General features: G+C 37.5%; 1 pseudogene; it reads left to right on the forward strand.

Annotated features, from left to right (window-relative positions):
* Positions 1-27,088, forward strand: part of LOC143686833 (epithelial splicing regulatory protein 1 pseudogene) — a 52,134-nt pseudogene that overhangs the window by 21,192 nt on the left and 3,854 nt on the right.

Consider the following 27,088-nt stretch of genomic DNA (forward strand, 5'->3'; position numbering starts at 1 on the left):
TGATCACTGTTAAATATCTGAAAAGATGTCATGTGAAAGATCAAACTTACTCAACAGGTGGAAATTATGTTTCAGCTCCATTATTGGAAAAGCTTTTGGGAAGGCACAACTGTCCAAAGATAGGGCCAACGCCTTTAACAAGTGATGATTCCCCACCTCTGGGAGTGTATAAACATAGCTGGTGTGGATTATTTTATGTGTGTGCTATATACATTTCAGCTTTCTTCTAATTCTGATATTATTCAAATCTATGGTTCTCCTCACTTGTAATTTAAATAACTTCCTGATTTCTAGAATCTGAAACTCTGACCCTAAATCTGCAAAATGTGGAAAACTTCTATGGAACTAAAGCTCAGGAACTCTTTTGCTACATACTATGTTGAAAGCTTGTGGGAAGGGGGGATTTAGGCGGTGGTCTAAACCATGGGAAGGGAATACTCGAACCATAAGGTTCACGTGGGCAGTTTCCTAAGGGAGTAAGTGCCGTGATATAAATTGATGTATCTATCCTGTTAAATATGTTAAAGTTTGAATAATGTTTAAGGGTATGCAAAAGGTGATGGACATGAAGAACTGGCGGGGGGCGGGGGTGGTCCTTAGTAAGCAAGAATGGATTATGTTATTGGCTGGGAAAGCCAGTGGAAGGCTCTTCATATTCGAGAAAATTCCAATGGCATCTGGGGATGCTCCCTCAGAAGAATGAAGGGAGACTAGGGAGCAGGATGGTTAACAAGAATTGCTGGACGTCTGCCCACATTGCCTCTCTGCTTTCAGAAAGGGCATCTCCAAACCCAGATCCTTATAAACTCTAAGCCAAGTAACTGGGTTTCCTAAATTGCAAGAAACTGGGTGAGTGTGACTACTGGATGCTATCCACTCAGCCTTCGATTATACAAATTTGACATCACTTATACACACAACTACATAGTTGTAGGTAAGTTATGTTTTATTCAAAAGAAGACATAGTACTGTTGTTCTTCTAAGTCACCTCAAAAATTAAAGAAAGGTGCATAAAGGAGAGCAACCTAAAAACATATTCTTCTGAATTAGCTTTAAGTAGAATAATTTTAATTCCTTCGAGAAATGAAATTATTTCATTTAGGAAAGAATGCTAGCTTAGGAATTTTACCACTAATGTTCCATCAGGTGTCTGACTTCTATTTGGAATTTGGTGTGTATGTGGAAGGCTGTATTTTTAACAGTTTCTACTTCTCTCATCTGTTTATCAGATACACCATGGAGGCAAATATTAAACCATAATTGTAAATAGCAAGTCATTTTCTCAGACTAAATCAGGTTTAAAACATTACAGGTATGTAATACAGAAGTCCAAAGAAAAATACAGAGAGATAATGCATTTCTGGAAACTTCATCAATGGTGACAAAACAAAGCACAGGCTGATGGCTCTGTTACCAGTGAAAATGGGAAAAACACCTGAAAAGAGTAAATTTTTGAAAAGGAATACCTAGGTATGAAAACTCGTATAATCCCATGTATTAAATCTGACCTTGACTGTGGACGATACAGAGCACCAGTTCCCCAAAGATCCAGTAATGGCCATCATTGTTACCAGTGTGTTTAAGCAGCTATATTAGTAAACAAAGTAATTTCTGGTCAAAAGATTCCTCCAAATCTGACGGATCAACTAGAGGCCTAATTTTTTCTCTAATAAACAATTTGACATTGAACTTTATATTGGAAAAAAAATCCGATAAAAATAGAAATTAAAACTAAGACCAAATTATCCTTATATGTTTGGCTACTTAAGTAATAAAAAGATCTACTCACAGATGTGCTGAATATGGACATCAAATAAGGTTATACCAGTATGGTCTATTTACACACACAAAAATTAGAAAACCGGGCGGGCCGCGGTGGCTCAGCGGGCAAGAGTGCTTGCCTGCCATGCCGGAGGACCCCGGTTCGATTCCTGGCCCCAGCCCATGTAAAAAACAAACAAACAAACAAAATATAATAAAAAATAAGAAAAATGTTTAAAGATGTTTCCCTTTCTTCCTCCCTTCCTTCCTTCTATCCTTCCTTCCTTCTCTGTCTTTAAAAAAAAAAAAAAAATTAGAAAACCCACTTTCACTTTATAAGCTCTGCTAGGTTGGGCTCCTGGTATGTCTGTTTTGTTAGTCCTGCCATTAATGTTGCAGCCCAAAAAGAAATTACAAAATTAAGATAATTTATCAGATCATTTAGGTTTGTTAAGGCAATCACAATGGATACCATAATGACGATCAAAAATACAACTCTAAATGGAAAGATATTAAGCACCTTAAAAAAAAAGCCATCTAGCGCTCTTTTTTGGCAATATATTTCACTCTTGCTTATATAAATATGATATTCAAATGGTTGCTAAATAATGAAGCAGAAATACAAAGAGGAATAACCCTATCAGTCTGTATGATCTCCATAGTATCTGCAGAAAAGCAAGAACACAAAAAAACAAAATGTATTTAATAAACAGATACTAATGGTAAACTAATATTATTTCAAAATGAAATGAAGAAATTTGAAAAGTAATTACAGAATTTAAATTTAATTTCACTGTTTATCTCCTTATTTTACACTAGGATAGCACTCTAAATATACATCTGTTTTATCCTTTCTCACACTGTACCATAAATGGTTATCATATGATATCTTCCCCAATAGACCATGAATTCTTTGAGGTCAGGGATCATTCATTACTTTTCTATGAAATCAGTATCTCAGTGAGTGACGGGCATACACTAAGTCTTGAAAAACTAATATTTAAATGAATTTTGTTGAATGTATGATTGAATGCATGCATATTTTTTAAAACTAATTTACAGAGTGCTGATATTTGGAGTGAGTCAAAAAAGTACAGTACAACACTGCTGACACACAAATGAGACTTACAAAGCACACAAATCATGATACAATTTAAAATACTTAACAGAAATAAAAATGAACCATGCAGCTAAAGAAGACAAATTTTATGCAGGTAACAAATATTTACGAAATTTGGGAGCATGCCTAAACTATAAACTAGTGGTTCTCAACCAGGGACAATTTTGACCTTGAGGGAACACTTGCCAATGTCCGGAAACACTTCTGATGTCACAACAACTGTGGGGACGGGGACAGGGTAGGAGGTTACTCCTGGCATCTAGTGGGCAGAGGCCAATGGCCTGGCTAGACAGCGTTTGATACATAGGCAAGCCCTCTACAACAAAGAATTATATGACCCAAAATATCAGTAGTGGCAATATTCTGGTCTTTTTACTGGAAGGTAAACAGATCTTATGAATGCTACTCAATATACCAGCAGATATAAAAGGCACTAATGAAGAAAAGTATCCAACGTTTATAAGAATTCATTTTATTCTCATTTATACTATATAGAGATATACTGGGACAGGCCATTCAATCACAGAGAAAGACCTTCTTAGTTTTAATGGAATAAATAGAGCAGAATCTGGTGTCCCAGAGGATAGATTTCCTCTGGGGTTACGACCTTGTGGTTGGTTTACAGTGGAGACTCCACATATCAACAAATAGTAAGACTTTTCAATGTGACAAAATTAAAATATCATCAACTGTTCTTGTTCTTAAAAATCTTTATTTTTGAACCCATTTAAAATAGCCTCAAGTGCCATTTTCACTTTTCTCTTGAGTGTTTTTCTACAATATAGAGTATATTTTAAAATATCTCCTGTCTTATTGTTCATTTCAAGTAATGCATTGTTAGTTTTCCTCCTGGACACCCATTATCTCCATGCAGCTTCCATTTGGGAACACATTTCAGAAATAATTTTGCCAGTAAAGAATCCCTTGTTCTCCTTTGATTTTCCATTATGCATTCTAAAAATGAGATTGGTTATAAATAGTGGATCTCCTAGTTCAGCTCAGCCTGCATTAACAAAAATTATACATCTTTCTGCATGCTCTTTATCTCTTTTCTGCAAGTGATTTGCTTCCCACTTTTTACTTCTTTCCACATGTTAGTCTCGGTATTTGAAAGATTATAGTATGCATGCTTTTTGTAAAAAGTAAAATTTATAACACTAAAGCACATACAGTAAGAAGTAAAATTCCCTCTCCCCACCAACCCCTCTTCATTCATATACCCCAGATGTAAATAATCGGCATGTTTATATATTCTCCCAGTAATTTTCTATGCATGAGCACGTGTCTAAGAAGGATATGTATGTACGTTTGTGTGTTTTGAGTGTGTGTGTGTGCTTATACTTGCTTATCTCACTTTCCAATATATCTAGATCATATTCGTACATGTGCACACATCTAATAATTCTTTTAATGAATGCCAATATTCTATTATAGACTGTAAATTAGTTTATTTACCCATTCAATATGGGTAAGTTATTTCCAATTTTTTTGCTAACATTAAATGTACTATTATTGAATACAATTGTGCCCTCAGCTCTGAGTAGTTGTTCAATTCTTCTCTTAGAGTAAATCCTTAGACATGACACTGGTGAGTCACATCTTGTCATTCCTCTCCTCCAATCATGCCAAAAGCTTCCTTCTCCCTCAGATTTAAAGCCAAAGTCTTTACAATGACAAATAAGGCCTTCCATAATTTGTGTCCCCCTGCCCTACTACCTTTCTGTTTTCTTTTCTCACTGTTCTTTCCTTTATTCAGTCCCTCCACACTGGGCTCCTGACTGGTCCTCAATCACGTGGGAGATGTTCTTACCGCAGGCCCTCGAAAATTCCCCTGCCTGACATACTCTCCCTCCAGGTATTTGTATGTAGTTCCCTCACTTTTTCCCTTAATACCTTCCCTGGAAACTCTGTAGAAAATTTTGCAACATGCTCACTAATACCCTTTTTTGAAACCAAAATCAGACAAAGTTATTATAAGAAGAGAAAACTATAGATATTGCTGCTCATGAATTCAGACACAAATAATAAGACATCCTATTAGAAAAAAATAAACTATTTGAACAGATACTTTACAGAAGAAGATACGAGAATGACAGTTGGAGATTGAATCATGTTCCCCACAAAAGGCATGTTCAGGCCCCTTCTCGTTCGATGTGAACCCATTTGTAGACAGGACGTTTGAAGATGTGATTAGTAAAGGTGTGCCCAAATTGAATGAGCGTGGGCCTCAATCCAATATGCCTGAAGTCCTCATGAGCAAAGGAAATGTGACACAATGAAAAGAACCCATGAGGAGCAGCCAGAAGTTGGAAGTCAACAGAACCTGGAAGAAAAAGGAGATGTCTCCACGTGCACTGTCATATGATAGAAAGCCAAGGATCACTGGTAGCCAACCCTCAAATGCCACAGTCTTCAGGGAGAAAGCACCTTTCGGATGCCTTGATCTTAGACTTCTCCTAGCCTCAAAACCATGAGCCAATAAATTTTCATTGTTTAAGCCAAACATGATATGTCATTTGCTCAAGGAGCTGAGAAACTAAAACAATGACCAAAACACACAGACAAATATGTTCGATATCACCAGCTATCAGGAAAACACAGACTAAAACCAAATGAGAGAGCACTACACCCGCTAATTATTAAAAACATACCAAATGTCAACAAAGATGTGAAATAATTGAAACTCTCATACATTGCTGGTGGGAAGGTTTTCTAGTTTGCTAGCTGCTGGAATGCAATATACCAAAAATAGAACAGCTTTCTAAAAGGGGAATTTATTAAGTTGCAAGTTTACCATTCTAAATCCCTGAAAATATCCAAATTAAAGCAAAGATATAGAAATGTCCAATCTAAGGCATCCAGGGAAAGATACCCTGGTTCAAGAAGGTTGATGAAATTCAGGGTTTCTCTCTCAACTGGAAAGGCACATGGTGAATGTGGCGACATCTGCTAGTTTTCTCTCTAGGCTTGTGGTTTCATGAAGCTCCCCCAGGGGCGTTTTCCTTCTTTATCAACAAATGTCTCTTGCATGGGCTGTTATAGTTCTCATGACTCTCTTGCTTTTTCCAAAATGTCTCCTCTTTTAAAGATTCCAGTAAATTAATCAAGACACACCCAGAATGGGTGGAGTCTCAACTCCCTCTAATCAAAGGTTAATACAGTTGGGTGAGTCACATCTCTGTGGAGATAATCTAATCAAAATTTCAACCTACAGTTCTGGATAGGGATTAAAAGAAACAGCTGCCCCACTGGATGGATAAGGATTAAAACTTGGCTTTTCCTGGGCACATAATCCTTTCAAACTGGCACAGAAGACAGATAGTGCAACCAGTTTGGATTACAGTAGCTCAGCAGGCAGAGTTCTCACCTGCCATGCTGGAGACCTGGGTTCGATCCCCGGTGCCTTCCCATGTAAAAAAAAAAAAAAAGATATACTTACCGTAGCCAGCAATTTCACTCTAGGTATTTATTCAATAGGGGAAAAATCTTTAAGTCCATAGGAAAGTTTGTACACCAATGCTCATAATAGCTAGTTGTAAAAACATGGAAGTAGTGATAGCAAAGAGTCACCAGAGAACTTCTGGGAGAGATGGTAATGTCCTTTATCTTAATGTTGATGGTAATTACACAGGCAAATCAGCTTTGCTTAAACTTATAAAGTATACCTCTAAGAGTTGGGCATTTTATTCTATGTGAGTTATACCTCCATAAAGTTGATTTTTAAAAGATAAAAAAGGCAAATGTTACAAATTTGCTGACCTTTTGTATGATGGCAAATCCTATCAGCAGTGTGACACCTAAGAGATATTTTAAAAAGGTAAAAACAGTCTGTCCTTCTCCAAGTAAACATAATAATGAGAAAGAAAGAAACTGCTTTGTGTATGTGGCTGGGGCATGCTATGTGTGGTGGTTTGGAGGCTTTATAGACCCCAGAAGATCATGTCCTTAAAGCTAATCCATTCCTATGGGTAGGAACCTATTGTGGGTGGGAACTTTTGAGTCATGCTTCCAGTTGGGTCTTAATCCATTTACTGCAATCCTTAATAACAGGATGAAATTCAGAAAGGAAGATGAAGAAACTGAGAGAGAAAGTCACTGAAACAAGAAGCTGAAATGAAGTCCAGAAGAAAAGAGAGAGGCCAGCAGATGCTGCTGTGTGCCTTGCCATCTGACACAGGATTCCAGGTATTCTCTTGATGATGCTTTGATTTGAATAATTCGCAGTCTCAGAACTGTAAGCTTACAAACTGGTAAATTTCCATTGTGGAATATTATTCAGCCATAAGATGAAATGAAGTGCTAGCACATGCTACAGCATGGGTGAGCCTTGAAGACATCACATGAAGTGAAACAAGCCAGACACAAAAGGCAAATATTGCATGATTTGTCTTATATGAAATACTGAGACAAACAAATTTGTAGAGACAGAAGGCAGAAGAGTGGTTATCAGGGTAATGGGGAATTATTGCTAACGGGGTATATGAGTTTCAGGTTGGGATGATGAAAATAGTCCGGAAATAGATAGTGGTAAAAGTTACATAGTGGGCAGGCCATGGTGGCTCAGCAGGCAGAGTTCTCACCTGCTATGCCGGAGACCCAGATTGGATTCCAGATGCCTGCCCATGCAAAAGAAAAAAAAAAAATTACATAGTATCGTCAGTGTACTTAATGTCAAAGAATTATCTACTTAAAGTGATTAAAATAATTTCCATGTGATGTATATTTGATCACAACTAAAAATGAATTGTTTTTTTTGTAATCCCCATTGTTAAAAGCCAGCCCATTTCTGGTACATTGCATTTTGGCAGCTTCAGCAGACTAAAACACTATGCAAAGAGTATTTTGAAAATGATAATTTGGAATTATTTCCATCTTTATGTGATTTTGTTGGCAGAAATGTTATATATCATTTAACAATTCTCAGAGCTACATACTTTTAAAAACTTAATATTTAACTCATAAAATATTTCAAGTTAGGACTTGCAATGAAAATTGAACCCAATTGTTAACAATTTTAATGTAGTGACTTCTGAGTAATTTTCATTAGGAAAGATATGCATTTATTTGCTAAACTTAAAAAAAGAAGTTGATTCATAACTGGTGGTTGGAATTAAAAGATATAAATATCATGATCTAGTAAACATAGCCACTGACGCACTTCTTCCATTTTAATTATGAATAATGGTGATATATCTTTTATATCTATGACAGATATTTAAATAAATATTTCTATTTCACAAAGTATTAAGCTATCATTTTCCAAAAATAAATATCAAAAACACTATATAATTATACAGAATGTCCTTACGTGAACTTGACAAGGATTGGTTCACTAGCCCTCTGCAAAGTATGTGGATGGTACACTAAGTAACAGCTCAAGGGGTTTATAATTTTAGCATTCATTCATTCATTTTAGGACAAGCTTTGATAATGGCAATGGTGTCATCTCTTGCATTTGCCACACAACTGATATCACTCAAATATGGACCATTTGGAAATGCAAAAGATCTGAATCTCCTAATACTGGATGGAACACATCTGACCATTTCAAATTACCCATAGTAACCTCTGCCAAGGCTGTACCCATGGAGTCCCATAAATATAAACCCAGAGCCTTGAGGAATGACAAAAAGCTCAGTGGGAAGATTTGGAACTTTGGACAAAAAGGGAAAAGTGGGAGCTTCTGGTAAGAAAGTTTGGATGCTCTATTAAAGCAAAAGAACTCCAAGAGTGGCAGTAACTACCACTAATTAATGAGATAGTATGTAAGGTATGGCAATTTCCCATAAATTGTCTGTGGAAGTGTTGTTTCAGAAATACCACCACAGAAAGTGAGGATGATACCTAATACCACTGGACACCAGGGGAGAGAATGAGTGTGAGGTACGATTACAGCACTAATCATATGGTAAAAGATGGCAGCGGCTACTCAAAGTTCAGCACCTGCCAGGATACATTTAGACAAAAACCTGACCCACCAAAGCAGTAAACCTCATAATAATTTAAGTCCAAAAAATCTGAGTATTATTGTTAATTTTTTACATTTGAAATGTTTAAAAATGGGTAATTAATTGAATAAAAAATTAAGATGCAGTTGTTACAGGAAACAAACATCCATATTCGAAATGGGAAATAATTTGAAAGTGGGCCATTATTAAAATTGTCTCAAATGATGGGATTAAAAGGTATAGGATCAGGCAGGCCATGGTGGCTTAGCAGGCAGAGTTCTTGCCTGCCCATGCAGAAAAAAAAAAAAAGGTATAGGATAACACCCAATAAGAGTATTTCAACAAAACTTTATTAAACCCGCTAGGAGTTCTTCAAGCAAATCAGAAAAAGTGTTTTGTTTTCATCATTTGTTTGTTTTTCCCCAGTGATAGATCTCTATACAACCAATGACCTCAAAATTTAGTAGTATAAACCAATTGCCATTTTATCATGTTCATGCCAAGACGGTTTCTCAACTCATATATCTGGCAATGGGGATGGGATATCTGAGACTGGATGACAACTCTCTCTTTCTCTTTCTGTAAATAGCTTGGACTTTATGTCATGACATTCTCCTTGGCTGATGACTTCCTCCAGAGTTAAGAGTTCTAAGAACCAATGTTATGACACTCCACTCAGAAGCTGCCAAGCTTCTTATAACCTTTCCTTGAACATTCCAACATTTCATTTTTGCTCGGTTCCACTGGTCAAGCAAGTCTCTGAGAACAGTCCAGATTCGATTGGAGAGAAGTAAACTTAATCTTTTGATGGCACAACAAAAGGAGGGAACGAATTGATGGTGACCATCCCAGAAACAAGCTACCAGGGGTGTGTCCTCAACTGCGCATACTGTGCTTGATATGACTTGATTTTGATGTTCAACAGGACACAGATATTAAGGTGAAAGGTGAAGAGGAAACAAAGTGGAAGTCTCAATCAAAGACCACTATGTTGAAAAAAAGTTTCCATAATATATTGGTTAGCTGTCACAGTGCTTTAGCATCCAATTGCATAATGGAAAAAGGATTCTGACACTTGCGTGGCATTGACTTCTTATAGTATCAGGAACTCGACTAAGAAGTTAGTCTTGCCATGGAATTTAGGAATCCAGGGAGGCATAAGATAAATGGTCACTGGAGTACTTTGTTGATCTTGGACTGGTTAGTATACCAGTCATTTTACAATGCGCTGTCTATAGCTGGGACCAGCTATAAGCCACAGCTATGAATGTGTAGCATTGCAAGTCTTTTACTCACCAAGCTGCTAGTGAAGAGGATAGAATCTCCCCTCTTTAAGAATTTTCCACAAGTGACAGGATTAGAAAACAATCCTCCAATCTAGTCTAGAAATACCCTTTTTTTTCCAAGATAAGGAGGAGAGATCATAGGCAGAAAAGGAAGACTAGTGTGCTCTAAAGTATAACAGCTACCATCTTAACACATAAATTAACCTAAAAGGGCTTTCGTAATGTAACTGAAAGAAAAGGAAGAGGCAGAGACACTTTTAGCAAAATAACTTTCTTTACTTTTTTCATTACGCAGCTTGGATTCCATCACGCACCATTTCAGTAACAGTTTTGCCAAAATTGTTATGCCTATATTGTAGTTCACATTTCTCAAAATCCCAAACTTGATGTACTGAACTATCTGCTACAATATATTGTTTGAGTAGGTGACCATAACATGGAAAGCCATTTCTGCTGTAAATCCATGGCCAACAAACTCAAATGGGCCCTCAGTTTACTGTTTAACTTCTCTTATTCTTTCTATTGGTATTTCAAAATTTCTTCATTCCCTACACCTATGGTCCTCTCCATCTCCCCATCCCTCTATGCAGACCTCAAATTTCAACTAAAACGGACAAAAAAAAAAAAACCCAGAAAAAATAGAAACAAATGGCTTCAGTGTCCTTTATACCGAAAGTTCAAACCTAAACTATCTGCATAGTTCTCTAACAGCCCTTAACTCTACTGAATACACCTGCATCTTTGAAATCTCTTCCTTTGTCTTCCATGACATAATATTATCTACTTTTTCCTATGAACTTTATGGTTGATCCTTTTCTGTTTCATTTATTGATTCATCTCTTTATATCCAGCAGTACATATTAAAATTCTTCAAGATTCAGTCCTAAGCTTTCTTCACATTCTATACTCTCTCCTTACTCAACCCCATCCATGCCTGAAGCATCACCTATTTTATATCACCAATTCAGTTCTCACATCAAAGGTTCAGATTTAAATATCCAACTGCATATTCTATATCTGTAGTTAGAGATCTCAAAAGCAATTTCAGGATATTGAAAACCTCTCAAAAATGATCATTCATGTACCACTGATCATCTGGGTCCCCCATCACAGAAATGAAATCATAATCCAAATCAATTACACAAACTAGAAATCTAGGAATGACTCACAACACCTCCATATCCCTCATCTCCATATTAAACTCACCACCAAATCTAGGCCACTTTTAATAAAAATATCTCTCAAATCTATCCACTTGTCTCCATCTCCATGGCTACCACTCTTTTTCAAGGTACCATCATCTCTGCCTAGACCACTGCAGTAACCTTCTAATTGGTTTACCCAGTTTTACTTCTGCTCCCTTCCAATCTGCTCTTCATACTGCAGAAGTATATATTTTCTAAAAGTAAATCTGACCATGATCATGTCAACTTTCCCACTGTCCTTAGAATTAAGACTAAAGTCATTAGCTCAGCCCACAGGGCCTTGTATGGTTTACAGCCAACGTGTGCCTTCAGCCTCATCTATTGGGTACAAGGCACTAGTTTGGATAGTAAGACAATGGTAAGCAAAAACAAATGAAGCTTAGCATCAAGAAGGGAAGTTACACATTGATTTAAAAATTACTCAAATAAAAGTTGAGTGATTATCATAAGTACCCATATGAAAAGAGACATAGTGTTGTGAGAACGTATTATATGACAATTTGATGGTTTCCTTTGCTATCCATACCATGGGCATATTTCCTCAAAAATTTATGTCTTGTTTCCTATAGAGCCCTTGAATATATTATTATCTTACCTGAAATGTTCTTTCCTTTACTCACTGCTTCATTGGCCTCTGTCTTCCTTTAAGCCTCAGAAAAGAAAAATCATTACTTTTTTCTGCGAAGATTAAAAAGGAAACTCTCTCTGGCTAGCAAAATTATTCAGTTATACACTCTCACAGAATATACTGAAAGGAGTAGAAGAGTCACTCATAAATTCTCTCTGCCTGTAGACTCTTTGCAATCCCTTTCTGCCAATTTTAAGTGCAGAAGAGGAGAAAAAAGTTATGATTTAGTATCATATATAATGAATCTTCCAGGATAGTTTCATTTTCAAATATTGCCCCATTTGTCACACCATTTTCCCCAATTTTGTCATTCTTGGAGAATTACTCCCTGACACAAAAGATTGAACATCTGTAGCCACGTGTGTACGATGTGACCCTATGTGCAGGCCGCTGGCGATGGAGACATTCAGATATCTGACTCACAGAAAGCCAATCTTCACCAGTATGCAAGAAAATTTCCCTCAAGAATTTGAAGCAAAAATCAACAAGTTTAAAACAAAAAATAAATCAATAAAAATAAAAAACCGCAAAAAATAAAATAAAATGTAAAAATTTTAAAAATCAACGAGTCTAAAAGAATTGGTAGAAAAGCAATGTAATTGTGGCAGAACAGAGGAGGCTCAGAACTCCTGTTTTTTTTTAATTTTTTATTAATTAAAAAAATTACAAGAATGACACACAAACATTCTTAATATATGCTCATTCCATTCTACATATATAACCAGTAATTCACAATATCATCACATAGTTGCATATTCATCATCATGATCATTTCTTAGAACATTTGCATCAATTCAGAAAAAGAAATAAAAAGACAACAGAAAAATAAAACGAAAACAGAAAAAAAAATTTTGCATACCATACTCCTTATTCCTCCCTTTCATTGATCACTAGCATTTCAAACTAAATTTATTTTAACATTTGTTCCTCCTATTATTTATTTTTATTCCATATCTCATCTGTTGACCAAGGTAGATAAAAGGAGCATCAGACACAAGGTTTTCACCAGCACACAGTCACATTGTGAAAGCTATATCACTATACAATCATCATCAAGAAACATGGCTACTGGAACACAACTCTACATTTTCAGGCAGTTCCCTCCAGCCTCTCCATTACATCTTGATTAACAAGGTGATATCTACTTAATGCTTATGAATAACCTCCAGGATAACCTCTCAACTCTGTTTGGAATCTCTCAGCCATTGACACTTTGTCTCATTTCACTCTTCCCCCTTTTGGTGGAGAAGGCTTTCTCAATCCCTTGATGCTGAGTCTCAGCTCATTCTAGGGTTTTTCTCAATCCCTTCATGCTGAGTCTCAGCTCATTCTAGGATTTCTGTCCCACATTGCCAGGAAGGCCCCATCGGGGCATCACCTGGACAAACCAACAAAATCTCATGTCCTACCCAAGGTTCCATGTACTTATGGTGTTCAACCAACTATCTACATAAGTTATATTAGGAGATGCACTAGTCAAAATAAAAATTTTGTACCAAATAAACATTTTTTGCTTTAGTCTCACACATAAGTTGAAATTTTAAAATATTAATTACCATCTATTTTCAGTACCCTGCAGTAATGATATTCTTTTGTTCTTCCTCATGCAAAAACATTTTTTAAATTTATACATTTAGTCACTATCATTATACACTCTAGGCATTCCTAGATTACACCATCTCAATATTTATCGTCTATCTTCCTTTCTGATTTCATTTATGCCCCCAGCCCTCCTTCCTCTATCATTCTCACATTCAGCTTCATTCAGTGTTTTAACATAATGGTATTACAGTTAGGTAGTATTGTGCTGCCCATTTCTGAGTTTTTATATTCAGTCCTGTTACACAATCTGTATCTCTTCAGCTCCAATTACCCAATATCTTACTCTATTTCTATCTCCTGATGGTCTCTGTTACCAACAAAATATTCCAAGTTTACTCATTAATGTCAGTTCATATCAGTGAGACCATACAGTATTTGTCCTTTTGTTTTTGGCCAATCACACTCAGCATAATGTCCTTAAGGTCCATCCATGTTGTTACATACTTCATAACTTTATTCTGTCTTACCGCTGCATCATATTTCATCTTATGTATATGCCACAGTTTGTTTAGCCACTCGTCTGTTGGTGGACATTTTGACTCTTTCCATCTCTTGGTAATTGTAAATAATGCTGCTATAAACATTGGTGTGCAAATGTCCGTTTGTGTCCTTGCCCTCATGTCCTTTGAGTAGAGACAGCATATATGGTCCTGTTTTTTAATCTGTTCTGCCAGTCTATGTCTTTTCATTGGGGAGTTTAATCCATTAACATTCAGTGTTTTTACTGCAGAGGTAGTACTTTCTTCTACTATTTTGCCTTCTGGATTTTATATGTCATATCTAATTTTCCTTCTTTTTACCTTTACTCATAGTCTTCCTTTCTACACTCTTCTCCACACCTCTCTCTTCTGTCTTTTTGTGTCTGTCTCTAGTGCTCCCTTTAGTATTTCTTGCAGAGCTGGTCTGGGTCACAAATTCTTCCAGTGATTTTTTTGTCTGAAAATGTTTTAATTTCTCCCTCATTTTTGAAGGACAATTTTGTTGGATATAGAATTCTTGGTTGGCAGTTTTTCTCTTTTAATAATTTAAATATATCATCCCACTGTCTTCTTGTCTCCATGGTTTCTGCTGAGAGAGCTACACATAGTCTTATTGGGCTTCCCTTGTATGTAATGGATTGCTTTTCTCTTGCTGCTTTCAAGATTCTCTCTTTCTCTTTGACCTCTGACATTCTGATTAGTAAATGTCTTGGAGTATGTCTATTTGGATCTATTCTCTTTGGGGTACGCTCCACTTCTTGGATCTGTAATTTTACGTCTTTCATAAGAGTTGGGAAATTTTCAGTGATAATTTCCTCCATTAGTTTTTCTCCTATTTGTCCCTTCTCCTTCTGGGCCACCCACAACACGTATATTCGTGCGCTTCATATTGTCTTTCAATTCCCTGTGTCCCTGCTCATATTTTTCCATTTTTTTCCCTATAGTTTCTTTTGCTTGTTGGATTTCAGATGTTCCATCCTCCAGTTCACTAATCCTATGTTCTGTATTTTGAAATCTACCATTGTAGGTTTCCATTGTTTTTTTTCCATCTCTTCTACCATGCCTTTCATTCCCATAAATTCTGTGATTTGTTTCTTCAGACTTTCAATTTCTTCTTTTTGTTCATTCCTTGCCTTCTTTATATCCTCCCTCAATTCATTGATTTGGTTTTTGATGAGGTTTTCCATGTCTGTTCATATATTCTGAATAAATTGTTTCAACTCCTGTAAGGCATTTGAATTGTTGGTTTGTTCCCTTGACTGGGCCATATCTTCAATTTTCCTAGTGTGATTTGTTATTTTTTACTGGTATCTAGGCATTTAATTACCTTAATTAGTTTATTCTGGAGATTGCTTTCACTTCTTTTACCTAGGGTTTTCTGGATGGATGAATTTATTGTCTATCTGTTCTTTGACATTCAGTTCAGCTTTATCTGGACCTCTACCTTAAGTTTTGTTTAACAGAGGAGAATTTTCCAGTTCTTGTTTTCTTGTTTCTTGCCCTGCTTATATGGTGCCTTTCCCCCCACACACACACCCTTAGGAGGGTCTAGTTAGGTATTATAGACCCCAGCCGGATTTTTCCAGACCAAACTGGCCTCCTATCAGGAGGAAAGAGTCACCTGCATCGGTTTTCCCTAAGGGTGAGACCCAGCAGGTTGAAAGACTTTCCTGTGAAGTCTCTGGACTCTGTTTTTCTTATCCTGTCCAGTATGTGGTGCTTGTCTGCCTGCAGGTCCCACCAGCATAAGATGATGAGGTACCTTTAACTTTGGTAGACTCTCCCTGCTGGGGGCATGGTGGAGACAGAGGAGAGGTTGTAGGCTGGTTTTCATGGCTTCAAATTACCAAGCCCTGGTGTCTGAATTCCTTAAGGGAGGGATTCCACCTGAGTTGGGCTTCACCCCTCCCCTGGGGAAGGTACAGGCTCCAGACAAGCCCTCATATGAACTTGTTTCTGCCTATGCTTGGGGCAGTTGCAGCTTGAGAAGCCCTGCCACTGTATCCAAAGGCAGTCAAACCTCTGTAGAAACACAAGCACAAAAACCTCTGTTTCCTTCTTTTTTTCTTTTTCCATCAGCCCTGCCCTCTTGGCGCTGGAGCTAAAATGAGCCTCTGCTTTGACCAGGTTCACGTGAGCTGGGCCTTATTTTTAGTAGTCAGAATTTGTTAATTAATTCCACAATTGGTGTTTGGTTGGGCTCAAAGTCTCTTTCCTTTCCCCTCTGGGAAGTGGCCAGTGGGGGAGGGGCGCTGACTGCCACAGCTTGGGGAACTCATGGTTCTGGGGGTCTCGCAGCCAGTCCGGCTGGTCCAGACTGGGGTACACTGTGTGTCCGGTCATGATGTGGCCCCAGGAGCTCTTCTGTACTGTTTCTGGTTATTTAGTAGTTGTTCTGGAGGACATACTAAAACGTGCACATTGTTAAGCTACCATCTTGGCCCAGAACCAGAACTCCTGTTTTTTAAGTCCAAAACTTCCCTAATTCCTAATGTTCCTGAAGATACGCTGCTCAGCAATCAACTCAGATACAGCATTTTTATTCTCCTAGTAATTTCCTCTTTTATTGTACATGGGCTTATAATGTGTGGGGCTTTTGTAAAAGCAAATACCCCTGACTAATAAATATCTATCCTTTTACAAATATCAACTTTCTTCCATCTGTATCTTCCCGGGCTTGAGTACAATGTCCAAGGGGGACACTAATACGAGCTGAGTGAGCGCTACTTTAAACTCTGCCTCCACTGCTTACTAGTTGCAAAAAATGAGCAAATAAAAATTCTGGAAAATTTATAGACTTTTCTTACCTGAATACTGGGGGAAATGAGAAATATAGATTGAACACAAAATTCCAATCACTGTGCTTAGCACCAAATAAGTGCTTAAGAAATTGTAGTTATTAATAAGTATGATTATTAGTCAAAACTTTGGAACAAGCAAAAGGGCAGCTTTCTAAATTAACCACCCTTTCCTCTGGGACTTAAACAGGAATTAGAGATTAGAATTTAATTGATGATAAGGGGTTATATTAGCCAGACAGGTAGTGAATATCCCTTGGTCTTGAATTTAAAAGATGGATGCTTTTACACTCTGCAAAGTCAGCTGCCTACAAATCACCATTTTATAAGTTAAAATTGTTACTTAGAACTTGTTTTACTTAAAGTTTACTTAGTAAATTAATAACCACACACTGAAATTCCTGCACTTTTTTTTCCACTGCCAGCAGCTTGTGAGGAGTTCTATAAAAGTTTATAGGTTAGTAAATCTAGTTTCAGCAGACAATAATTAACTAATAATGAAACATCTCTGGCATTGGAACAAAGTGAAATTGGTTCAAATAGAAGCCACCGAGATCTCTTCTATCCTTAAAAGAGAAAGAGACTGGGCCACAGTGGCTCAGCAGGTAGAGTTCTCTCCTGCCATGCCAGAGACCCAAGTTCATTTCCTGGTGCCTGCCCATGCAAAAGAAGAAAAAAAAAAGAGAGAAAGAGACTAAATGAGAGAGAGTGTTTTGTTCATTCTAACTCTTTAAATCGTAGTAACCCATTTAATGACAAATTACATTAAAAAGTAATCTCTTCTCATACCTGTCTTTCCTCATGAATATCTCACTTTTTAACTCAGTGCAAACAGACTTCCCTCTTGAGGGTGCTCAAAATTTACCAGGACCTCTTACTCAGTCAATGAAATGTCTTTTGACATTCCTCACACTCCTCAACCTCTGAAGCATTTGCCTAAGTTGATAACCCCCTCCTTAATGAACACATAATTCTCTGTACCTTTTGTGGTTTCTTCACTGAATTTTCTTTCTCCTCCTATCACCTAAAAGTTGGCATTCTCCAGTTAGGTGTCTCCAACCCTGTGTCATTTCATTTTTCCTCTCTCTATGTACTTCTCTTAAGGATCATATCTATTATCAGGACTATCAGACAGAAGCCATGTGGCAAACACCCAAGATTATTCACGCCATTGTCTTCAAGGCACCTTGCACACTCCTGGACCACACAACTTCACTCATGTTTTTCCACAGCTTGAATGTTTTTGATTCATTTCAAATGACCACCTTTTCCACTTGATGAGACAGTGAAAAGTGATCTTTCTTGTACTGAATCTGTAATTATTTTATTGTTCCTGTGCAGCAAATTATTAATATTCTCATGTTATTATTTGTTTATAAGGTAAAGAATTATGGTTATTTTGAGCCATGATATCTACATTGCAGATAAAAAATTAAGTCCACATTGGTGAAAATACTTGCTACAGCTGGTAAATAGCAGAGGTTCGACCAAAATAAAGATATTACCTCTCCTACTAGATTGTAAGCCTCCTTAGAGTAAAGAACCCATCTTATTCATCTTAAGACATTAGTACAGGGTCTTAAAAATAGTCAGTTTTGCAAAGATGCTTGTTGATTAAATGATTAAACAAATGATAGAAACATCAATCAATTCCTAAGATTGAAGGAAAAATTTGTAGAAGAGCCTGATTCATATTTAATATTAAGGAAAAGGACCGGCAGAGGTTAAAACAGAGGAAAATGTGATAAATGAATGTGAAAGGCCCCTAGGATATGGGGGAGAAAGGTTATAGGAGATTGACTTTGAAAATGAAGAGAGAAATTCTTTTATTCTGATATTGAGGGGAAGGATATTAAATCTAGCCTCAGAACATCTAGGATATCTTACTCTCTTCCCTTCAAGAATACGTAATAAAGAAGAAGGACTCACTACCTCACCCCTTATACAAAAATCATTTCAAAACGGATCAAAGACCTAACTATAATTGCCATTACAACCAAACTCCTAGAAGAAAATGTAAGGAAGTATCCTCAGGACCTTGTGTTAGGCAGTGGTTTCTTAGACTTTACACCCAAAGTACTAGCAACAAAAGATCAAATAGATAAATGGGACTCATCAAATTGAAAACTTTTGTGCCTCAAAGGCCTTTATCATGAAAATAAATGACAACCTACGCAGTGGGAGCGATATCTGGAAACCACATATCCAATAAAGGTATAAATCCAGAATATATAAGGAAATCCTTTAACTTAACAATGAAAAGACAAGCAACCCATTTTAAAAATGGGTTAAAAGGGCAGGCCATGGTGGCTCAGCAGGTGGAGTTCTCACCTGCCATGCCAGAGACCCAGGTTTGATTCCCAGTGCCTGCCCATGTAAAACAAACAAACAAACAAACAACAAAAAAAAAAACAGAAAAAAAAGGGTTAATAACTAGCTCTCCAAAGAAGATATACAAATGGCCAAAAAGCACATGAAAAGATGCTCAACATATTAGCCATCAGGAAATGCAAATCAAATCCACAGACACCATTTCACACCTTATAGTATGGCTGCTATTTAAAAAAAATGGAGAATTACAAGTTTTTGAGGGGATATGGAGAAACAGGAACACTCAATCACTGCTGGTGGCTATATAAAATGGTGCAGTCATTGTGGAAAACAGTTTGGAGTTCCTCAGAAAGTTAAGTATAGAACTACCATTTGACCAACTACTCAATATAAACCCAAAAGAATTGAAAGCAGGGAGTTATTGCTTTCAATTCTTTCAAAAAAAAAAAAAAAGATATTTGCATACCAATGATCATAGTGGCATTATACACAATTACCAAAAGTTGGAAGCAACTCAAGTGTCCATCAGTCGATGAATGGATTAACAAAGTATGGTATATACATACAATGGAATATTACTTAGCTGTAAAAAGAAATGAAGTTCTGATACATGCAACATGGGTGAAACTTGAAGATATAATATTGAGTGAAACAAGCCAGACACAAAATGACAAATATTATATGATCTCACGGATATGAAATAATTAGAACAAACAAATATTCTAATTACAACAGCCCATATTCCCACAACCCAAACACAGGCTGGTATAGGATCATTCCTGGATTCATATTGGCTTCAGAAAAGGACAGTATTTACAGTCAGAGCATTCATACATGAAAAAAAAGGGAATTGTTTACCATGGCAGTCCATATCTTTGGTTCAAGAAAAGAAGGCTGAAAAAGAGGAGCTGTTGAATAAAATAGGCACTTTTGAGTAAATTAAAAAAAAAAAAAAAGAATGGGTGACAAGTACAATGTTAGCATATTCTGACTTGATTCAGAAAGTCACACACAAAAAGCACCAAATCATTTATTTAGCATACAATCCCAACTGCAATAAGAGACATATATCTTGGATTACTTGCAATAAATAATGGATTAAGAGATTTTTTCCTCAATGGAATGTTAGTTACCCAATATATATATAAATCTTTTCCCAAGTGCATACCAAAATATCCTTGGAAGAAGACTTCTAAAATCTAAGAGGTATCTGGAAACTCACCATCAAAAGGGAAGAGAAATGAGGCTGACTATGGCCATTTGGAGCATGTGCTGGCTGTCTGAAGCCAGTCACCCCTTCCAAATCATGAGAATTCATAATTCCCACAATCCACAGGACAGCCAGTGCCACACATTTCTTTGGCATCTCTGGACCAGAGTAATTGGTATAGAAAGGCTGGATGCAGTACTGGTGAGGAGCTGGGCTTGGCCTAAGCTATCACTGGCTCCAGATACAACAATGCCTTGAGTTTCAGGAAAGTGATCAAGGAGGCAAAGCATCTCTTGAAAAAATAGCAGTACACTCCATTGCATAGGAATGTTAGACTTATTTCTGAATAGGAGAGAGTGGTCATTATGGACAATAGGGCACTGGCAGCCCAAATACATAGTGAGAGTCCCACATTCATGCAAAAGTACTTTAACTCTCCTTTGGAAACCACAAAAATCCCTGCACCAATTATATTAATGATTTAGAAAGCATGCTCCAGTAATATCCAAGCATCATTTGGAGCTGTATTTTCTTCCATTTATCCACTGTATTTGAAAAAATTTTAAATTCTATATAAAATACAATTTCTTAATTCTCTTGCCTACATTGCTGAAAAGGGTATTCACTGATTGTGGTGGTTTGAAGCTCTTATGTACTCCAGAAAAGGCCATGTTCTTTTAATCCATTCCCATGGGAGCAGACCTGTTTGGGGTTAGGTTATGTCAACTGAGATGAGAACCACTCCATTCAAGGTGAGTCTTAATCCTTTTACTGGTGTCCTTTATGAGAGGATAAAAGACAGAAAAAGCCTAGAGAGAAAAGCCCCAGAGAAGCTAAGAGAGGACTCACAGAAGCTCAGAGAGGAAGCCATTAGAACCAGAAGGTAAAGGCAACAAAATCCAGGAGCAAAGAGCTAGCAAACTCTGGCCATGTGCCTTCCCATGTAACAGAGGTGTCCTGGATGCCAGCAGCCTGTCTTCAGTGTCCAGGTATCATCCTCTTGATGCCTTAGTTGGACATTTTCATGGCCTAAGAACTGTACATTATAAGTTAATAAATCCCCAATAGTAAAAGTCAAACCATTTCCGGTATATTGCATTCTGGCAGCATTAACAAACCAAAACACAGATTCTGTGAAATAAACCATACAGTCTTTTTTGTTCCATCTTTATTAAATATAGCCTATGTCAATAATTAACCTGAAATATCTAAGTAAAAACATATGAGATTTCTTGATAGAGTTGGGTTGACTTATTTTTTACTTATCAACTTAATACGTTGAAACAGAAAAAGGAATTTCAAATTGGACAGAGAGTATTACAGTAAAAAGCAAGAACTCCTGCTCTATATTCCCAATTCTTTTCTCTGGAAACGATTGCTTAAAACCATGTTTGGTTTTAATTCTTTTTGGTAGTTGCCACCTTAACTCTAATATGAAAAAAATAATAATTTCTCAATATCTCAACTTTAGAAAGCATCTATTGACTTCCTTCTATGGATGTTGAAGAATTAGCTGACTTACCATATTCTTACTTCCTCTACTCCCTCTTCTTCCTATTTCTAAAGTCAAGCTTCCAAGAAAAAAAAGTGTTTACCATTCACCAGGCCCATGAAAGTCATTTAACAAGGCCAGGGGTAAAATACACTGAAAAATAAACCTGTCCCTTCCTCAGCTATCATTCTAGTAGCCTGGGTCACATGCCATAGGAGGTGGACAGGATGTGCAGGAGAAGGGCTGACCCCATGTACAGAAGGAAGGAGGATCCTAATCATCTGAACAAGGCTTGGTCTTGGCATCAGTTGGAAAGTATTATGTACCCCAGAAAAACCCATGTTTTAATCCTGATCCAATTTTGTGGGAGCAGCCATTTGCTTTAATCCCTATTCAGCACTGTAGGTTGGAAACCTGATTAGATTATTTCCATGGAGATGTGACATGCCCAATTATGGGTGTGACCTTTGGTTAGATGGAGATGTGACTCCACCCATTCCAGGTGGGTCTTATAAGTTTACTGGAATCCTTTAACAGAGGAAACATTTTGGAAACTACAGAAATGACAAAAGCCTCAGAGCCAACAGAAACGTCACAGCAGACCTGACACAGATGGAGACATGTAGAAGAAAGAGACGTGGATGTTTGAAGATGCTTGGAGCCTAGCAGATATTGCCATGAGATGTTAAGCAAGCCAGAACACAGAGAAAGCCAAAAGATGAAAGTCAGCCCCAGAGAAGTAGACTGAGGACCCCCATAGGAACAGAGGCTGAAAGCAATGGAGCCCAGGAAACAGGGATCAGCAGATGCCAGCCATGTGACTTCCCAGCTGACAGAGGTGTTCCTGATCAATCAGCCATTCTTAAGTGAATGCAACCTCTCGTTGGTGCCATAATTTGCACACTGTGCAAATTAGAACTTTAAATTTGTAACTAAATAAATTCCCCTTTTTAAAAGCATTTCAGTTCTGGTATATTGCATTCAAGCAGCTTGCAAACTAATACAGCCTTAGTTCCTTATAAACCCAGGTCTTTTGCTTCTAAGGCATGGAATTGGACAGTTTCCTTCACTTCTATCAGCCTCATCTGCATATCTGCACAATGGAGTTGATGATATCTAAAGGCTCATAAGCCATGGAAGTAAAGTAGATCTGAAATATCTCCTAAGAGGATATGAAAATAATATTGTCCATAATTTTGCTTTGGTTTTGGGAAAATTTATTGCTTTCTGATAGACTACATCCAAAAAATTCCAATGGTACTACTTTATAGATTTCGGTACCAATGACTAAGTCCACTTCTCAATGAAACCATGCCTCCCCTCCTATCAGACAGCAAAGACCTGGGAGTGAGGAAAGAAGACTAGAAAGCTCAACTTAGGATAGAAACAAAGTAGAAGCAGAGGACAGAATATGGAGGCCTGAAGTTGTCAATATTATAGAGCAGATATTATTAATTCCATGGTTTTGTCAATCAATTCCCTGCCTATCTACTTTGGGAGACAGTGAGAGAATCCATTGCCCATGTCCTGGATCTCAAAGCAGAAACATAAGTCTCGAGGAAGAACTATGGTCCATGAATAGCAGTGTGGTAACCATGAAATGTGTCACCTTGGCTAGGCTGAACCACATTTCCAAAATCCCCTGTTAGGATGCACTGTAAGAACAATTCTTTTGTGAGATTTGGAGAGCAGGAGTGAAGCAGCCACCATTTTTTGCAGTTTCTACCCATCGTTGCTATATGATGATCCTCCTCATTGCTTTTATTGTCATGTACCTGCTAGCTTCCCTTACTGGCATGAGGCAGTTGCTGAGTGTACAACTGTTCTACCTTCCCTGATATATTCCTTCATCTTCTCCAACTCCTAGGTCAAGTGTAAATGTTTAGCTCCATAATGAGGGCCCCAGCTTCAGCAAGCTGCCCATGCCACCAAGGCCAGAAGTAATGAGACGTGACATGACTTCCATCCATACGCATGGGCTCCAAAACACGCCTACATGTTCATCTTGCTCTTGCTTTCTCCCACTACACACCCATCCTCCATTCCTGATCACCCAAACTTCATTTTCCACATCTGATGTAGGATCAGAGAGTGCTTACGCTCCCATAATCGCAGAAGGTCAAACCCCTGTAACAAAACTAATCTCTATTATTTATACAGATGAGCAAATAGATAGATAATATAGATAAAGACATAGATGTAAAGTTCTATTTCTCTGATTGAATAATCTTATCTAAGGAGCAATAGGCTATGCCACTCCCTACATTCTGGAGCTCCACAGGTTTTAGATATGCCTGTGGATCTGAAAATGAAGAATGTGAGATAAGAGACTCAAGCTAGGGTTTCAACACACATTTATAGCTTTAAGTTAGTTACCAGTCACTCTCAGAACTATCAGAGAGTCTCCAAACTCAGGGAAAGCACCTCCTAAAACAGGAACGTTTTTGCAGATTCTCTATGAGGTCACTACATTAAAAGGAAAGTTGTATAAGTGAGCTAATAATACTGGGCTCTCTTGCATGGTCCCTGAGGTGCCCAGAGGGTTATCTCCCACAAAGACATTTGAAGAACTCAGCCCTTGGACAGGACCTCTGGAAATTTAAATGAAAAAATTGCCATGACCACACCCTCTTACAAATAACTTATGAGGGAGGGGACTGGGAACAACAGAGAGAAGACATTTTGAATGACATTAAGTTTCACAGTGAGATGCCATCCTGAAGAGTTTACAATATTATTTCTTCCTATCTTTATTTTTTCTTTTTCTACAATTGCTCTACTAAAAGAAGAGCCATCACGATAGTAGAGTATGGATGCCTGAAGGTGTCAATCTTATAGCACAGATATCATCAATTCCATTGTGCAGTATGCAGATGAGGCTGATAGAAGTGAAGGAAACTGTCCAATCCCATGCCTCAGAAGCAAAAGAGCTGGGTTTGTGGTTTTCAAATTTGGCCTACTCCCATCACCTTTTCTCCAGTTCCACTATAGCCTTGAAAACCAGAAACCTTGAAATCATGGTAGCTGTCAAAACAGCAGCCTTGCAGTCGCTGGAAGTGGCAAGCCAAAAGCTCTCTGGAGCATTGCCATTATTTGACCTCTCGGCTCCCAGAAAAAGTCCCATTTGCAAGATATTTTCATTATTTGACCTGATGCAGAACTTGCTGAGTAGGAAAAGACCTATGCCCAGGGCATTTGTCTAAAACAATCAGCTGCAATTGTTTAATATCACAACTGCCTAAGGCTGCAAGTCCAGTTTAAGAAAACAGTATCATGATATCTGAAATAGTAATGTTTTCCTTTATCCCTCTAGATTGCCTAGTGACCCTCCCAAATTTAACAACTACAGCAGGCAGGGATGGGAACAGTATATCTCGTTGCTTTAGGAATTTTCCAAGGTGAAAGGGGAACAAAAAAAGATGGCAAATTCTTTCTTCTAAGCTGGAAAACACTGTCCCAGTGACAGAAATTATTTTAAAGGAGAAAAAGAAATCTGAAAACCTTCACTAGCTAAGAAATCCTCTGAGCAATAAGGAGGGTTTAGAAGGGAAAAGGGGAATTAGGCACACAGGACAGAGCATGCCTTCTCTAGGACTACCAATTCCAGCACTGTTCCGGTTTTAGAGGTAGAAGTCCTGCATCTCAAGAACCCTCTCATTCTCAGACAAATCAGGACAGTTGGTCAACCTGCTCTTACTTCATACCCTCTGAGCCAAGTTTCTGGAAATTGATGCAGGGGTATTTGTGGAAAATCAAGAATAGAAGAAACCCATGTCCTGATTTCTGTCTGGGATTTCTGAAAGTCAGAAGCCTACTGTGTCCCAAGCAAATGGGAGAAGTAGTTGCAGTAGAGATGGTGGTGTAGCATTTTTGGAGTGAGAGAGCATCCAAAGATATCTATGGCCCTCTTGGAATATGGAAGGGGGTCTGAAAGTCCCCATGAGTCCCACTTGTGGCAAGGATGCGAACTGAGAGACTATGTGTGGTTACCTCTGCAGACGGTCCTGAAACTGGGATGAGGAGTTACAAACCCAATAGATCCTTTGTGGGCCATCCTTAAATGGGTGGTGATAAGCATGAGGCTGAGGAAATCACCAGTAAATGAAGCAGAATACATGCCCACACAATGCAGCATTCTATTCAGGCTGCCATTTCTTACTTATATACTTAACTTTTACCAAGAACTAGAAGGGATTAAGTATACAGAAAGTATTGGTCCAGTTTTCAACTAAACTGAATGAGATTAGTCCTCTCCCACATCACCACAATGACAGCTGGGTAAGCCCCTGAAATTTAAAACTCCATCCCAAGAAAAAGCTGAGCAAGGAAACATTCAAAGCAGGAAGCATGCTGAATATGATTAAATTTCAAAACTAAAATGACTGGAAAATAACTGAATTTAATTTTTACTTAGAAATAAATAAACTAAGTTTTCTGCCTCAGGCAAAATAAAAACTTAGAAATCAAAGTGAAGTATACAGAAGATAAAGAATGAACACTTGAGAAGCTTCTAGAACAAGAACTCTACCCTCCACTAATTCTCACATTCAGAGAGAATGTGGCATGAACAGCTAACTTGAAATTTGTAGGATATACACGCTGACAGTCTTTTAATCCCTGCACACCTTTGGCAAAACTAAAGCGCCAGCACCATCATTTACTGGAGAATGAGAAACCTAAGCAAATAAAATCTTATGTGTGCAAGAAGACCTAACAAGGAAACTTGGGAATTTATCGTTTACTTATTTTAATAATTTATAGGTTGGGAACAAAGGTTTATTTCTGCAAACAGTGATTTTTTTTTAAATGAGGGATCTTTCAACAATCTTCCCCTTGAACTTTGGAATCTGGTTAAATCATGCTTAATGAAAGGCATTGTTACAGTACATTCTTTTCATCTTTCTTGAATTTTCATCTTTCTTGAATTTACTAAAAACTAGAGAATGTTCTGTTTTGTTTCTCTCACTTATGTACTAGGTGGCCCTACTTATGCAAGACAATGATATAGGCTGGTTTTCAATATGTTTTACTCAATGTTGAGCTTTTTTTTAATTTGGATGCAGTTCAATTTAAAGCATTTATACAACACCAAATTGTGTTATTTAGCCCTGCCTTATTTGTCAAACACTAAAGGAGTTATGTCATTCAGCTGATAGGTATAATGTTAAGATAGGCAGTATTTTTTGTGCATGTGACTGGAAAAATATTGGTGAGTTAACTAATGTTAG

This window comes from Tamandua tetradactyla, chromosome 6, assembly GCF_023851605.1.
Source record: "Tamandua tetradactyla isolate mTamTet1 chromosome 6, mTamTet1.pri, whole genome shotgun sequence".
Classification (NCBI taxonomy): Eukaryota; Metazoa; Chordata; class Mammalia; order Pilosa; family Myrmecophagidae; genus Tamandua; species Tamandua tetradactyla.